A 17044-nucleotide genomic window follows, 5' to 3' on the forward strand; every position below is an offset into this window, starting at 1 on the left:
CTCAAAGACAATGCTGGTCAGCACATGTGACAAGCATGTGGACATGAAATTAATTTGAAAATGTATTCGGCTGATGGGATGCATTTCTCACTTAAATTGGTGTTACGGTGGTTTTTTGTTTAGCTGTCGTTAACCTATTTGGTTGCTGTGTTATTCCATGTGTTAGAAAGCTGATTGAAAAATCCACAACAGTGTTTCCCAATATGTAAGGAACTATGTGCTAAATACAAGTTAGCAAAAAGAAGCTTTAGGGTTGACAATCAGCTGACCAAATACTTTAAAAGCAGTTTTAATGGATTTTTTCCTTTATCAAGTCCTAAGAATTATTACTCCTTTTGTTTTCCATCCAAAAACATTAAAGAAAACAGTAGGTCCAGTATTTTTAATCAAGTATTTCTCTAGAACAGAAAAATAACACAAGAACCAAAATAAAAGAAATATTGGTATATAATTGTACATTATTGTAATTTTTAGATGCAGGCTACATGGGGTATCGGCTGTAGGAAGAGGCAAGCCTTGATTGATTTCTAGTGGGCTAATACATATGTGATTTCTGCAATTGTATGCAGTATAAGAAAGTAAACCCTTGACAAATTGTACAACACCAAGTACATTCTTTTGTCAAAATAATCAACAGTGACCTGGAAGCAGGAATATGTAGGCTAATGAAGCTGTGTCTAGCCTAAGTGTGTTTTTTTTGTAATTTGTATACGGTTTCAACAATCTGTAGGAATGTGGACGTATATATGCTCTTATTTAGAGTGAGACAGCTCATTAGCCCTAATATGCCACTGTTGTATATTTACACAAATAGATGTACTTTTCTGGCTGCTCAGTATGTTCTGCTGCCTGTGAGGGTGAATTAAACAATATTCATGTCATGGTCATGTACAGTTACAGTATAATGCCATGCTACAGCTCTCTTCCTCATTGGCGACTGACAGCACACAGCTCATGAGGTGTCGGGTTGAGGGTGAAGCCCACAGCTGGAGTGTCAGATCCAGTTCTTCCTCTGGTACTCCAGGTGGAGGAGTGAAACGAAAGTGCTGGAGGAGGGTGGTGAAGAAGAGGAAGAGCTCCATCTTTGCCAGACTTTCTCCCAGACACACCCTGCGACCTGCAGGAACAAAGAGATTTGCAAAGAGTTAAACTGGATCACAATGTGTGGAAATTCTCTGTAATCCCTAAAATACAAAACCCTGACAACGTTTTTGTACCTGCAGAAAAGGGCATGAAGGCATCCCTCCTGATAAATTGACCCTCCTTGTCCAGGAAGTGGGAAGGGTTAAAAGAGTTTGGGCTCTCCCATTCACTCTCATCATGAAGGACAGAAGTAAGAAGAGGAAACACAGTAGTCCCCTGTTGGCAAAAGAAGAGAGAGATGTGTATGAAGCCTCAGAATGAAAGCACTTTTTCACCTTTTCAGAAGTTGATTTATTATTATTGTTTGTTTGCAATCTGTTGATTGTTTTTGTTGTTTCATCTATTGTACTGTTTTATCAGTGTTTTAGCTTAGTTTGTCTTGCTTTTGTTGGACTTTCTGTTATATTGCTGTGTATCAAATCACTTTGTCAACTTTAATTTTAAAGGTTCTATATAAATAATAATAATTATTATGTAGGCAACCGACCTCTTTGATGAAGAAGCCTTGGAAGGTGACGTCTCGGCTGGTTTTGTGAGGAATGGCCATGGGGATGATGCTGGCCAGTCTCTGTGTCTCATGGATGACAGCATCGGTGTACGGTATGAAGGTAGATTTGTGTCTTTATTACGCAAACAAAACCTTTGCTTTCAAAACGAAAAGCTACGGTTTCAAAACCAAAAGCTAAGGCTTCAAAACCAAAACGTAAAGCTACGAGATGAGTTTGGACGTAGTGGGCGGGGCATACGCTGCTGAATGAGCCAGGAGTTTCTATTGGTGGGTTTGACTTGGATCCCGGCATCTACTTCCACTGTAGAGGTTACTGTGATGAGCGGCATGGAGGTAAGTTGACATTATATTGCTCTGGTAGCACTTCACTTTGTTTTCATGTTGTTAGTGTCGTAGAGTCTCTTTTTTTAAAGAACGACATGAGGTGTTGTTGACATGAAGCTTCACTTTCTATGTATATATATATATATATATATATATATATATATATATATATATATATATATACACGTATATATATGAAGCTACTGCTATAAAATGCTGATGCTGTTTACCATTCTGCACAACCTTTCACAGTTTCGTCAGCTACCCCTGCTTGTGTGCAATCCCCTTAAAACTGCAGTAAATTAAAAAGCAAATACGAAGGTCACCTGGATTGATGCAGAGCCCACAATGCGTACGTTTTCGTTGGCTCTTCTCACCATGTTTTTGAATCGGGGGTCATTGTATTCAAACCTGCTGCCGTACACAATAGCGGAGATGATATTGGATGTTGCATGATTTACCGGGCATGCTGTATCGAATGGCTTCCCTGTGAAACGGCAGTGACAAATAATGAAAATTATTTCATAAAAGCAAAAGAAAAATGATCGTCTTGTACTATTAAAGCAAACCCCACCATGACTTACACTGGCTACAAAAAAACTAGAATATGGGGGTGATTTGAGCACAGCGCACCATTTTCTGAGCACAGGTACAGTGCTGTGAAAAGTATTTGCTCCCTTCCTGGTTTCTTATTTTTTTGCATATTTGTCACACTTAAATGTTTCAGATCATCAAACAAATTTTAATATTAAACAAAGATAACCCGAGTAAAGACAAAATGCAGTTTTTAAATGATGATTTAATTTATTAAGGGAGAAAAGCTATCCAAACCGACTTGGCCCTATGTGAAAAAGTAATTGCCCCCTAAACCTAATAACTGGTTTTGTCACCCTTGGCGGCAACAACTGCAATCCAGCGTTTGCGATAACTGGCAATGAGTCTTTCACATCGCTGTGGAAGAATTTTGGCCAACTCTTCTTTGCAGAATTGTTTTAATTCAGCCACATTGGATGGTTTTCGATCAGAAACGGCTCGTTGAAGGTCACGCCACAGCATCTCAATCAGATTTAAGTCCAGACTTTGACTAGGCCACTCCAAAACCTTTTTTTTTTTGCATTCAGAGGTGGACTTGCTGGTGTGTTTCGGATCATTGTCCTGCTGCATAACCAAAGTGCGCTTGAGTTTGAGGTCACGAACTGATGGCTCGACATTCTCTTTCAGGAGGTTCTGGTAGAGAGCAGAATTTATGGTTCCATAAATTATGGCAAGTCGTCCAGGTCCTGAAGCTGCAAAGCAGCCCCAGACCATCACACTACCACCACCATGTGTGACTGTTGGTATGATGTTGTTTTTATGAAATGCTGTCAGTTTTACGCCAGATATAACGGGACGCACACCTTCCAAAAAGTTCAACTTTTGTCTCGTCAGTCCAAAGAATATTTGCCCAAAAGTCTCGGGGATCATCAAGATGTTTCTTGACAAATGTGAGACGAGCCTTTGTGTTCTTTTTGGTCAGCAGTGGCTTTCGCCTTGGAAGTCTCCCATGGGTGCCATTTGTGCCCAGTCTCTTTCTTATTGTTGAATCATGACCACTTGACCACCCTAACTGAGGCGAGTGAGGCCTGCAGTTCTTTAGATGTTGTTCTGGGGTCTTTCCAGACCGATTCATGTCAGTTACTTTGTTTCTCATCTGTTCTTGAATTTCTTTACATCGCGGCATGATGTGTTGCTTTTTGAGATCTTTTAGCCGACTTCATTTTGTCAGACAGGTTCTATTTAAGTGATTTCTTGATGCAACACGTCTGGCAGTAATCAGGCCTGGGTGTGGATAGTGAAATTGAACTCAGCTTTACAAAAAAAAAATCAGTTCATTCATGATTTATCAAGGGGGGGCAATTACTTTTTCACATAGGGCCAAGTAGGTTTGGATAGCTTTTCTCCCTTAATAAATTAAATCATTTAAAAACAGCATTTTGTATTTACTCGGGTTATCTTTGTCTAATATTAAAATTTGTTTGATGATCTGAAACATTTAAGTGTGACAAATATGCAAAAGAATAAGAAACCAGGAAGGGGGCAAATACTTTTTCACAACACCCACCCACACCTGATACAACGGCGTCTGGGTCCAGATCCGAACCGCAGTCCGCCTATTAGTGAGCCCTGATCTATGCCTTACAAAGCATTGATAAACAACAATGAATGGCCAACACTGCCTCGAAACGCATAGTTTTTCAACAGAAAAGGCAAATAGATACAACACAAAGTGATCAAGAACATATCAATATTTATTTAGGCCATAATACACAATACAATTTTATCATTACTTTATAGTGATTCACAATTGGAAAATAAATAAAATACAGTGCAAGGTGTTGCTGTGAAGTCTTACAGCTGACAAATGTCCAAAGATGGCTGCAATAATAACATAAAATATATGATAAATCAATCTCAACCCTATGGTGACAGTGTTTCAACACTTTGATGTTTTGGTTAATTAATCAAAAATATGATTTAGCTTTTCTAGCAGTTTGATTGGTGCAGCTGTAAATGTTATCCCATTTTCTTACTGAGACACCAACCTTGCTTCAGCACTTAAGTTAAAGATCAAATGTGTTGAATAAGATGGTTTTAAAGTAGATAGCAGTGTTTCTTTTTCAGTGGCATTACAATCTCAAAAGCTTTCTACTGTGCAAAAGTGTTTGACAATACTTGAGTACTAATTTTGAAATCCCTCACGACTAACGGCACACAGCTCATGAGGTGTCGGGGTGAGGGTGAAGCCCACAGCCGGAGTCAGATCCAGTTCTTCCTCTGGGACTCCAGGTGGAGGAGTGAAACAAAAGTGCTGGAGGAGGAAGGTGAAGAAGAGGAATAGCTCCATCCTAGCCAGACTTTCTCCCGGACACGCCCTCCGTCCTGTGAGAGAACAAGCTTCAGATAATCTGAAAACTTTGATTGGTATTGAAAAGAAGTGTTAGCTGAGCTCTCTAACCTGCAGAGAAGGGAATGAAGGCATCTCTCTTGACAAACTTCCCATCCTTGTCCAAGAAATGGGCAGGATTAAAGGTGCATGGGCTCTCCCACTCACTTTCATCCCACAGAACAGATGTCAAAAGAGGAAACACAGGGGTCCCCTTGAAAGAGACATTTATTAATGCTTACAATGTTTTAAAGAAAAACTATGATCTACTATCTGTTAAACAGCTTTCTAAAATCAAGCACGCAGTCTCATCATGTTTCATTATTCTGCGTGAACTGGAAGACTTGTTTTCATCAGTCAGATTCTTACCTTTCTAATAAAATAGCCCTGAAAAGTCACATCTGCGCTGGTGATGTGAGGAATAGCGATGGGAAGGATATTAGCAAATCTCTGTGTCTCATGGATGACAGCATCAGTGAAGGGCAGGTTCATCCTGTCCTCCGTCTTGACCCGACGGCTCCCAACCACCCTGCTCAGCTCTGCCTGGACCTGGTCTGGAAATTAGAAAATAAAATACTGTGGCTAAAAAACAAAGCAGCAGTAAAGTTTTTTTCACCAATTCTAGAAAGACTAACATGAATGCTTTTTACCAAACCCTCACAGAAACAAATCATTTGAGTGAACACACTCCACAATACATTGCAATTGCTATATCACAGAATTTCACACAAGCTAGAAAAAAATCCTTCTCAATGCCATTAGTGTAATTTTATAACCAGCTGGTTGAACATTGCACTTGTAGTAATCGGTCAAAACTAAGGAAATCAAGTAATTTCTCATTTATATCTAAAGTACTACCGTTTCAATGGAGTTCTTTTTCCAGGTGTACATTTAAATGGGGATGATACCATGAACAAAACGAATTGAAGCAGTCATTGAATCTTAAGTTAATTGTAGTTTAAAGTCACTGTTTGGAAGTAAAAAGTATTTCTCCTAAGTTACAACAGTCAGGAAATGTTAAAGGCAGGGTTGGTAATCTTGCGAAACTGGCAAGAGTACCAGTAATAGTCTTTTCCAATGAAAGTAGCTAGCAGTACTAGCTCAAAAGTTGCTGAATCTAGCAAGACAGTAGCCAAGTTGACAACACTGACAGCCCGTCCCTTCAGGCCTTCCTCCAAAGCCAAAGAGCAGTGACAGAAGACATGCACCAGGGGACGCTCCTCGCCCTCAAAGCATGGTTTTCTCCTCACAGGCTTCAATTTTGCTCACACAGCAGAGATGTTCTGCATGGAGTGATGTGAAAGTACTCGCAAAAGTAATTAGCGTGCGCAGCTGTTTGAGTTGCACACGCGTGACCTCTACACACGTGCATGGATGTCATTTGTGCTTGTGGATTTTGACATTGATCTGCCTTCATACCATTGGCCAAACATTATAATGAACGTAAACAACAAACATGGCTATCATTACTCACAGCTGTCAAGCTAGCAGCTTGTGAAAGACTCCAGTGACGAGCAATGAATGCACGAGCAGAATACGCGCAGACAGGCAGGAATTTAAGCAAGTAGAATTAATTGGTCGGGCTTATTACAGTCCAGCAACAGTCAGATACCAGATTTTTTTTATCACAGCATTTGATTCATTGATTACTGTCAGGATGCAATGAGCAAAATGACAACTGCACACATGGTGCAGAAATTGTGGTATATTTAAAAGATTTAACACCGCCCCCTGTTGGGCAGATAATTTACTACAAGGTATCTAGATTTCATTAGAACAAATAACATGAAAATTGTATTTACTAGTCATAGGCTCCCTATGGCCCTGAAAAAGTGGACTCATTGGAAATCCGAAAGTGTTTAAATCCAACCTACGGACCTTTGCTGCATGCACCAAACACATTCTCTCCCTCTTTCCTGTCAATCTTTGACTGCATAAAATGACAGTAAAAAAGCCTACAAAAATAATCTTTAAAAACATATTTCAACTACTATGTAAAGTACAACAGTTGGGGACTGCATCTGCTTGCAACCGGTCTAAGCATATTACTTACCTTGTATTTGAGGATATTTGGCCATGAGCAACAGACCCCATCTCAGCGTAGTTGCTGTCGTATCAGTACCAGCCGTAAAGAGGTTGCTAACAGTTGCCACAAGGTTCTCCATGTTGTAGAATGACTCAGTAATCCCTAAATCCTTATTAACAGGTGTAAAATGTAATGTGTTAAAACTTAATTTTAAAAAGGCGTTCTTGACATTTTTCATCCTCCAGCTATTGGCCGTTTTCATAGAAATGGAATGGTGGTGATGTTTTATGAATTATCAATTAAGTCATTAAAAAACGATTTAAACCTTGTATTATGATATCACACTTTTAATACCTCTAGTTTCTGTTTGTGTTCCAGAAACGAGTCCACAAATCCTCTGCACATCTGAGAATTCAACGTTTCTTGTAAACGTCCGATCAGCTGCTTTATTCGTTTTCTGTTTTCAGCAACATTCTTCCTGAGACGCATCCTGTTGCTCACCCATTGAAATAACCAGGGGTAGAGGTTGTACAACTGTTGTATTTGAATAGAAAAAACAGGTACATCATGTTATTTACTATATCAAGAAGGCACAATAAAAAGGTCAATATGCATGCCCATGGCCCCATGAGTCTGTAATTCTCACTATAACCCACTAAAGGTATCTTATAGTTTATTTAATGAAAGACAAAGTGGTACCTGTATTGAAGGAGAGCCTGAAAGTCGAAGGTTGTCATTGGCTCGGTCTACCATACGTTTAAACTCTGCATCACTGTAATCAAATCTGCTGCCATAGACAATTGAACAGATGATGTTGGAAACTGCATAGTTTATTGACTGGGTAGCACTGAAGGGTTTACCTAAAAAACAAAAATGAATGAGCAAAACAAACAATATAGAATCCTTATGAAGACAATATACAATACAGGAGAAGAGTTACCTTCATGTCTTTCGAAAACTTCTTTCAGATACTGAATCTCCTCAATGATTTTCTCCTCTGCCGCTTTTTTGCCCATCCCAAAGTCTCTCAGGTTGCTCAGAGCAAAACGCCTCATTTCTTTCCATGATTCCCCATTGGCAAATATGATTCCTGTACCTGAAGTGAAATCAAGTACACATGTTTGTCAAATGTTATTTGGAGTGTTTGAAATCAGATTACAATAATTTCAGAAAAATGCCTTATGGTGATCTCTGCAGCCTGTCCACAGCTCTAGGGAAAAAGCTGTTTCGCAATCTGTTTGTGCGTGTGCTTGGGGTTCTCAGTCTGCCTGAGGGGAGGATGGAGAAGAGGTGGTGTCCAGGGAGTGAGGGATCCTGCATTATGTTAATGGCCCGTGTGAGAAGACAGCCTGAGTGGATGTCGCTCAGGTTTGGTAGGGGTGGAGCCAATGATCCTCTCAGTCGTCTTGACAACCCGCTGCAGGTCTTTTTTTTTTTCAAGGTGCAGTGTGGCTGGAGTACCACAGAGTGCAGCAGTATGTCAGTATGCTTTCAATGGTGCTGCGGTAGAAGTTGACCATGATTTTCTGAGGTAGCCTGTTGCGTTTCAGGGTCCTCGGAAAGAACAACCTCTGCTGGGCTTTTTTGATGATGTGGGCAGTGTTCAGGCTCCAGGTCAGGTCCTCAGCTATGTGCATCCCCAGAAACTTAAAACTTTGGTTTTCCTGAAGTCAATTATTTCTTTTGTTTTCTTTGTATTGAGAATGAGGTCGTTGTCCTTGCACCAGGCAGACAAGGTCTGGGCCTCTTCCCTGTAGGTTATTTTGTTATTGCTTCATAATTGTTTATCATAATTAAATAAACATCAAAAACACCATAAAAAAGGACATCAGATGCCGTTTGACAAAGTGCAGAGTTCAGACCATGCGATCAAAGCTTGTTAAGCAGTTCAATGCTGCGTGGGACGAAGCATGGGCATCCTGGGCATCACATACCTGCTCCCTAAAGACAAAAGTGCACATTCAGGCCTTGGAGCGTACATTGGATCTGCTGTGATATTGTGAGCAAAATTCATGGTGCACTGGTCCATCATGCAAGCATTACTGCACACTGGTTTCCCTGTTATTTTATCACCCAGTTTAACAACCCTGTCCAGTCTGTTCTTGTTTTATACAGACAGCACTTGCTAGCGCCATGGCTGTAGCGATGGAAATATAAGTCGATTGGTCTATTACTTTTGTCCAGACATATCTCTACAACTATTGGATGAATTGCCATGAAATTTGGTACATTCATCGTCCCCAGAGGATGAATCCCCAAAATGCCTGACTTCTGTGATGATGAATTGCTTTCAGAGGCTTGTCAAAGACTTCAACTTCTAACTATGCAAAAAGCCTGTTAGTGTCTCAACCACGTCACATGCTTGATGGACTTCAAGCTAATCCTCAAGGTGCTGCTTTCTATACCTGCACCATGAAGACAGTCCTCACAAGCAGAACCACTGCCTGGTTCAGGAATAGCACCAAGAGGGACTACCTGGCCTGAAGACCATCAGATGTCAACTCATACAACCTCAATCACCCCAACAAGAGAATGTTCTCCCTGCTGCCGCTGCCTGAAAACCAAAATTAGGAGTTTCTTCCTTGGGGTCAATCATAATCTGAACCAGTGACCAAGGCTGGCTAATGCAATCACCCAGGCTATCACGCTTTGTTGTTTTTGTACACACATTACCAAGGCTAATCACAACTATGCCCTTAAACAGTATGAACTCATTTTGTATTGTAAACTACACATTTGCATTGCGGAGCAATTGAAACAGCGGCATCCATGGAAGAAGCTTCTAGCTCAAAGCACAACTGTGCCACACACAGCAGCTATTATGGCTGTAGACTGAGCTGTGTGATGTTAACATTGTCATTGGATCAAATGTATGCATCACCTAGATCAGTGGTTCTCAACTGATCTGGCTGCGGGACCCACCATCACCCCTTAATGGCAAGCCATGACCCAAATTTTCAACTTCTCAAATTGATTTAATGAAAAGATGGTGCAGTTTGAACCTGAGCTGAACATTTCCTCTACAGTTGTAGTGGTAGGGAGCTCTCTTGTGCAGAGAAAATGTTCCCGCCAGTCCCCGTCCCACGTAAACAAGTAAAACTGCTTTGTTTGTTACGTCTGTAGATTCGTCCATTTGTAATGCAAAATGACCACTTGCCTTAATTCGAGCTGTAGTCTGTTTTTGATGTCATCCGACATGTCTTCAATTCACCTACTTATAGTGTAATTTGACAGAGGTATAGTTTCCAGTTTATCCGCTGCAGATTGATCCAACACGTCCATGGCTGCAGGTAAGTAAGACACTTTTGTGATGTCCTCAGGTCTTGAAGGCATCTTTGAAAGTACTCAACAGGTTTATCTTTGAGAGAAGGGTGTTTTATTTCCAAATGCCACTTCAGTTTTGACGGCTTCATGCTTTCTTGTGCCAGAACCTCGCTGCACAAAACACACTGAGGTTTTTGCCCTTTGGTCCTCAATGTAAGAAAATCCCTATCTCATGTAATCGGTGTTGTATTGCGTTTCGCTCAATTAGCATATGAAAACAAACTTTGTGGGTGTTCTTCTATACTGTGAAATGGGTGTCTATTAGCATTACAAGGCATTAACGCCAAATACTGTTAAGTGTGAATAACTCCGCTGCATAAAAAAAATCCCCATCAAAATAAAAGCACAGGATTTTTTATTTTATTTTCCAGGCAAAGGCCCGCGACCCACTGAAAACGAGTCCGCAACCAACTTCTTGGTCGTGACCCACCAGTTGAGAATCACTGACCTAGATGAACTTATACTGTAGTGGTTATCACAACAATCCACTGCTATATACTTACTATGTGAACCACTTATGTCATTGCCAAATGGAGGGACTTGTCTCTCTCCAAACTCCATAGCATAGTTGACCAGTGCCTGCTTCACGGTGTTGTATCCTGCCAGAATTACCACTTCTTGGGGTCCAAAATACACTCTGAACACGGATCCATAGTTCTTGGAAAGCTATGGAAGAGAAAAAAAAAAAAAAGAAAAAAAAGCAGTGATCATTACAACTTTTGAAAACAATAAAAATAAAAAAAGGATATTGTCTGGTTATTAAGTTTTGCAGCCTTTGTAGTATTGAAATCATCACAACATCACTCTTAATTCCAAACAGACATAGTAGAAAGGAACGCATCACTAGATCATTTTCACATACACTTATTCCAATACTTCCTTTAAAATAACTGCTGTGGACAGATACCAATAAAAAACGGGTGCAAACAGGCACCTGTATAGCCGTTAATGTGTTGTTCTCTTGTTTCCGTTTTTATTTTTTATTGTAATTGAGATTCCTTCATGTGCTGCAGAACAGGAACATGCTGTAAACCACTTTCAACTGAGTCAAGACAGTTTACCGGTTAGATATTTATTATTTTCTTTTAATTTTGTCCTGTATAATGATGATAATAAGCTGCAGTAAAGTGGCGGAAACATCTTGTATCCTACAGTATAGCCTTGGCCCAAGTTTTTGAGAATGACACAATTATTCGTTTTCACAAAGTTTGCTGCTTCAGTGTTTTTTTTTTGTCCAAGATTACTATGGTATACTGAAGTATAATTACAAGCATTTCATAAGTGTCAAAGGCTTTTATTGACAATTATATTAAGTTTATGCAAAGAGTCAATATTTGCAGTGTTGACCCTTCTTTTTCAAGACTTCTGCAATTCACCCTGGCATGCTGTCAATTAACTTCTGAGCCACATCCTGACTGATGGCAGCCCATTCTGGCATAATCAATGCTTGTCGGTCCGAATTTGTGGGTTTTTCCTTTGTCCACCCGCCTTTTGAGGGTTGACCACAAGTTCTCAATGAGATTAAGGTCTGGGGAGTTTCCTGGCCATGGACCCAAAACTTCGATGTTTTGTTCCCTGAGCCACTTAGTTATCACGTTTGCCTTATGGCAAGGTGCTCCATCATGCTGGAAAAGGCATTGTTCATCACCAAACTGTTCTTGGATGGTTGGGAGTAGTTGCTCCCGGAGGATGTTTTGGTACCATTCTTTATTCATGGCTGTGTTCTTAGGTAAAATTGTGAGTGAGCACACTCCCTTGGCTGAGAAGCAACCCCACACATGAATGGTCTCAGGATGCTTTACTGTTGGCATGACACAGGACTGATGGTAGTGCTCACCTTTTCTTCTCCGGACAAGATTTTTTCCGGCTGCCCCAATCACCGGAAAGGGGATTCAGCAGAGAAAATGACTTTACCCCAAGTCCTCAGCAGTCCTATCCCTGTACCTTTTGCAGAATGTCAGTCTGTCTCTGATGTTTTGCCTGAAGAGAAGTGGCTTCTTTGCTGACCTTCTTGACACCAGGCCATCCTCCAAAAGCCTTCGCCTAACTGCGTGCAGATGCACTCACACCTGCCTGCTGCCATTCTGAGCAAGCTCTGCACTGGTGGTGCCCCGATCCCGCAGCTGAATGAACTTCAGGAGATGGTCCTGGCGCTTGCTGGTTTTTCTTGAGCACCTTGAAGCCTTCTTCACAACAATTGAACCTCTCTCTTTGAAGTTCTCGATGATCCGAGGGACTTTGCAATTAATTGCAATTCATCTGATCACTCTTCATAACGTTCTGGAGTCTATCCAAATTGCCATCATAAAAGCTGAGGCAGCAGACTTTGTGAAAATGTATATTTGTGTCATCCTCAAAACTTTTGGCCAGTAGTGTACAGCTATCCATCTCATTAAATCAAACATCCAATGTTTGATAGAATACATAACGATACAAAAGTTTGTAATTGCCTGCCACAAAAGATTGATCCAGTACAATCAAATGGCTGAGAGGACCACTCTATATTTTGAATGGTCTTTCATGCTTTTAGGAAGGGATGCACCGATCTAACTTTTTCAGTCCCGATACCAATAGTGATACCTGCGCTTTGGTTATTGGCCGATACCGAGTACTGATCCGATACTAGTGTTTATTTGATAAGCTGTATGCCTCACTTATGTGTAAGGCAACATCAGGCTTGATTTAAAAAGGTAGCTTTTTTTACCTTTGTAAAACTAAATATCACAAATAAATACATAGAATTATGTTATGTAAGAATTATTTAATAAAATAACGGTATCCGATACCCGATCAGTCAATTGTCACCTATATCTGGTCCAGTATCGGACCAATATCAGTGCATTGCTACTATTAGATGGATGAAAGTCCTATTTACAAATCTTATGATAAATCAACAGTTACTGGTCAAAAAATCTGCTTTAATCAGATTCATATAGGAATGTCTGTCTGAATTCTACTGTTGTTATTTATGTTGAAATGGTATCAAAATAACAGGTGATTCCACACTCTGAACAGCAGTGTATATACAATATACAAGTTTGACTCAGTAACTTTAAAGTTTTACTGCCTTAGTAGTAATGAGATCATCACAACTTTACTCCAATTCCATACAGATGAACAAAGCTGCAGTAATGTGGCCAAAACACCTCATAACCCATAGTTATCCATATAATCCTTTTCTCCTGAAAGTGATAATATCATATCCAATTTTGTATACATTACTGTTCAGAAGTTTGGAATTAACTTCCACAAAAGCTTAATCTGCTAAAGTCAGATGGCTGAGAAGACGACTATATTTTTTTTAATGGCCTTAAGGTTTTAGAAGATCCTCTTTACAAATAGATGCAACTTTGTATCAAGGGTTTTGCAAAAACAAGTCATGTTTGTGAAGCCTACATGGAGAACAAAACGCTGTACAATGGTTCAATCAGCCAACGGAAAGTTCAGAAAGAGACAAAGATACCTCTAAGAATTAGGAATAAGAAATACAAATGAAATCAACAGTTATTGGTAACATAAATTAAAACTTAGCAACAAAGACAGACTTTAAAATCATATATAAATAGGAACAATTTCCTGTTTCACTGTCTAGTGCAGAATAATGCCTATAACAAGCTGACATTTACAGGTGTGCTACTTTATCAAAGGGATTCTTAAAAAAAAAAAAGAAAAAAAAAGAAAAAAAATCAGAAATAGGTTCGTGAAAATATATTGGGAATATCAGCTGAACATCCAATGGCCTTACAAATCCTGTTCAATCTAACCACCAAGTAGACGGCAGAGGGTCCTAAGAAAAACGTCTTTCCAAAATGTTTATTGGGTGATTGCACGACTGTGGTTCAAATATGATCTTGGGTCACTTGTACATTTTTGGACTGGAAAACAAATAAAACAAATAAAAATAAAAATCACAGGGGGGATACTGTGACACTATTCTAGAGGGGCAAAAGACTAAATACAATTTTAAATCATGTATATACACCGGGAGGCAAAACTATTCTAAATGTAAATAATACTATTTCTGTCTGAATTATATTGTTTTTATCTATGTTAAAATACCAAAATAAATTATTCCACACTTTTGAACAATACAGTATACAGCCACTTTAGCATCACTTACTTACCTCAAACAGCGTGCTGTGGACTGACTTAAGATTCAGCTGCAGCAAATTGCCAAACACAGGCAGTGGTCTGGGTCCTGGAGGCTCCTTTCTCTGATGGTCAACGTTGGGGAAAAATACATACAAGACGAGTAGGATCCCAATAGTGCCCAGTAGAATGGTTGTACTGGGGAACTGTAGAAAAAGGCTTTCCATGGCAGCCAGTAAGCCACACTTTCAACAAAGTCAGAGACAATATTTTTGTGTTTAATGTTGTGTGAGTATTAGAGTGAAACTTTGTCCTAATTTTACTTGACAGAGTGATATGCACATATATACCCTAAGATTCCTCCCTTACACTTTTATTGTCCTTAAGGTAATGTGTGACGACCCACTCTGCCCTGTCTGTCTGTTACTTTGTTTGTGTGGTATTTTCCCCTGCAGGTATTGGAGGTGGGCGTGGGAGAGGGTCATCAGTAGAGTGGAAACACCTGAGCTCATCATTAACACTGGCAACACATGGGCCCTGTTAAAACCCCTCTTTAGTCTCAGTTGGTCCCTCTCTCCTTACACCCATTTGGTTTTTGGTTGAGATTATGGTTTGTTTCTGCACTATACAACATTGCATACACACTTTCCACTCATGCACTCACCTACACTGCCGAAATGATTGACTTCACACGCCACTGTTAGTTTGAGCTTGCTTTTTATTCTGCCTTTAAGTTATTAAATAACTTGTCATGCCCGTGCTGCCCGGTTTGTGACAAATGTACAACTGTTAAGTTGAATGTATCACAGACTCCAAAGGTTTAACAGAATAAGACTTACTATGTACTATATTTACTCGGGGTGGGAATCACCAGAGGTCCCACGATACAATATTATCACGATACTGCTGTAAATCAATGCAATAGAAGCGTCTTAATTTGCTCCGCTGGTTTTAATGGATCATCATGTGTCTCCCTCTTCATGCATTTCCCAGAGCTCCCGTATAACCCCCAGTAGATGCGCAACCGTATATGACATCTCCCCCTCTTTTAAGTGTTATGTCAATAACATCATAGGGACACTTTAACTGAAAATGGCTATTCAGACAGCACATAGCATAAACCAAGATTAACTCAAATGGAGACATTTCAACATACACCGGTCTCTTTCCAATCAAGCAACAAATAAACATCAACATTATCACATCAATGTCAGTACAACTTTTTCTCTTCTCCCCCCAAAGGCCATATGATCTGCACTTGTCTACAGGTCAAGCCTGTCGACTTGCTTGCACACCTATCCAGATCTGGTCAGTCTGACCGGGTAGAGGGGTTGTGGGTGTAGCCACACTCTGACTGACAGGAACAGTCTCTAACATGGTGGCTCCGTCAGAGTGTGTGTCTGTCCCTGTGATCTCCCCGTGCACTGCTGGGATGGGCTGGGGAACCGGCACAGGTTGGAGGTGACGCCGGCATATTTCTTGGAAAGCTATGAAACAACTAAACAGACGCCATTGTGATCCTTACAACTTAAAAAAAGCCAGAATATTATGGTAATATTTAAAGCTACTACAAGGAAATTTGATCATGTGTTGACTTTGGCGGCCCCTGTGAACAAAAGTTGGGACTGGAGGATCAGCGAGCAAAGCTCTGCTCCTGGCAGATGGAGGAGATGCTGCTGCTGGGAACAGAGCTATCCTTTCGCCGGAGCTTCCGACTGCAGGGCGCTGGAGTCTGACTTGAAGGAGTTTCTGGTGAACCTGCATGATTTCACCTGATTGGCATGGAATCCTACCTGGTGGCACTGCTGACAAGCATTAAGTATAACTATATAGAAACAGCCAATCTTCCCTTTAATGATCTCTTTTCCTTATAGGTCATATAGAGGCATCAGGATTAAATAGAGACAGTTTCATAACCAATTTAAAGTTTGTCACAGTAACTTTAAAGTTGTACTGCCTTAGTAGAAAGGCAAGGCAAAGCAAGTTTATTTGTATAGCACATTTCAACAACAAGATAATTTAAAGTGCTTCACATAAAACCATTAAAAGCATCAAAACATAAGGCAAAAGATATGTGGAGCAGAAAAACTGAACGCTGCTTCTTCATGTTTAGTTCTGACTCTGGGAACAGAAAGTAGACCGGTCCCAGATGACTAAGGGGTCGGGATGGTTCATCAGGTAGCAGCAGATCAGATCCAAAGGTTTGTTAACAGAATAACACTTACTATGTACTATATTTACCCACAGCTGGCAAGCCTCCTCCTATGAGTCCGGGTGGTGGACCAAAACAGTAATAGCTATTGATATGATTTTTGTTTTCCTTTTGTCCTGTCTCCCTCCCTTTAAATAGCTCCTGCTCCCATCCTCATTGGTGACTGACAGCACACAGTTCATGAGGGGAAGGGGTGAGGGTGAAGCACATAGCTGGTGTCAGATCCAGTTCGGCTCTCTAACTCCAGGTGGAGAAGTAAAACGAAAGGCAGAAGAAGCACGACTCGTGGGTGTCTGAAAGAGGCATGGACGTGGTACAGGTGAGGCAAAGCTTGACGTCATAAAAACTAGTGAGAAGTGCTTATTGAGGATAACTATACAGTTTACTAATTTATGTAGCATGAAGTAAGGATAGCTATAGAGAGGTAAAGTCACATTTCTTTTCTGTACCACCATGGCACCATGGGTAAACAAGTTAGCCAGAAGAAATATTGAC

The 17044-nt window shown here is 40.3% G+C and overlaps 1 pseudogene; it reads right to left on the minus strand.

The window, feature by feature from the left end:
* Positions 1-367: 367 nt before the first annotated feature.
* Positions 368-14576, minus strand: LOC137878670 (cytochrome P450 2K1-like; annotated as a pseudogene).
* Positions 14577-17044: the final 2468 nt, after the last annotated feature.

This window comes from Cebidichthys violaceus, unplaced genomic scaffold (assembly GCF_023349555.1).
Source record: "Cebidichthys violaceus isolate CVI_PGR_0920_01 unplaced genomic scaffold, fCebVio1.0.p SCAF_23, whole genome shotgun sequence".
In the NCBI taxonomy this organism is placed as follows: Eukaryota; Metazoa; Chordata; class Actinopteri; order Perciformes; family Stichaeidae; genus Cebidichthys; species Cebidichthys violaceus.